The following is a 1,331-nucleotide window of genomic DNA, read 5'->3' on the forward strand; positions in this document are numbered from 1 at the left end:
CCGGTAATCCCAGCTCTTAGGAGGCTGTAAACAGGCAGATCAGTATGAGTTTGATCTAGTAGTGAGACCCTGAACACCCTGTAGACCCTTCCCTAAAATACAGAAAATAAAAAAGCAAAAAAATAAATAAATAAAATGTTACCCTGTATTCCATAAATATATACAATTTCTATGTATATATTATAAAGAAAAAGGAAATGTAAATAATTTAAAATGGCAGAAACTAGGAAATCAAAGCACAGAATCCCATATTCACCTTCTTCCTTATCTATATCAACTGGAATTTACTAGACAATAGTCCCCAGAATTCCTAGGGTCTTAGGAACCCGTATCTTCCAAGTCCTTTCTATATCTACTGGATTCTCTGCTTGTTCTCACAAGTTGCCTTTCGAGTTTTGTTTGTTTGCTTGTTGTTTTGTTTTATTTTGTTGTTTTGACTTTTGATTTTTTGACACAAGGTCTCACTATGTAGTTCAGCCTGGCCTTGAGCTCATTGTGTTATCCAGGCTGGCCTCAAATGCACAGTGTTCTTCCTACCTCAGCCTCCTATGTGCTGGTATTACAGACATGCACCATGCCTACAAGTTGCCTTAGATCCAGACCAGCCACCATTCTGAGAGTAAAGCCCAGAAAAATGTTCTCCCTTCTGCTTTTATGTAGATATCCTTTCTCTCTCTCTGAAAAAGTGTCCTAGGTGGTCTACTTAATGCAATTTCAGTTAAGATTTCATGATATAAACCTTACCTGACACTCTTTTGCCATTTGAATTATCTAAATGATAAGGGGTTTTTAAGAGAGCCTTGTTGGGTTGAACCTTAAAGGAATATTGAATTCATTATGAACACAACGATATTTCTTCATCTTGACAAATCCACACAGATTATGTTTCACAGTTATTTCAACATTGCCTCTTTGTTGTATCCCAGGCACACTGGAATTCTCCCATGCAACTTTCCTAGTCAAGGATAAGTAGCTGTGGTGGTTGACACATTGTGTCAACTTGAGATGTCTGAAACTTGGCTGGAAGCTTGGCAACTACAAGCCCTGGGGTGTGGGGGCCCTGCCCTGGGGTGGGGAGGGCCCGTCCTAGAGTGACTGAGCACAAAAAGGAATACAAAGGGGTTGAGGAAGCTTCTACAGGCCCCACTTCCTTGGAGGAGTTCCGATCTTCACGGTGCCACTTCGCAGCTGCGCCACTTTGGAGGAGCTCCAATTTTCGCAGTGGAGCTCCATTCTTCGCAGTCAGTGTGGAAGGAAGGAAGGAAGGAAGGAAGGAAGGAAGGAAGGAAGGAAGATGGAAGGATGGAAGGAAGGAAGGAAGGAGGAAGGAA

Source organism: Octodon degus, unplaced genomic scaffold (assembly GCF_000260255.1).
Source record: "Octodon degus isolate 3935 unplaced genomic scaffold, OctDeg1.0 scaffold00037, whole genome shotgun sequence".
NCBI classification, from domain to species: domain Eukaryota; kingdom Metazoa; phylum Chordata; class Mammalia; order Rodentia; family Octodontidae; genus Octodon; species Octodon degus.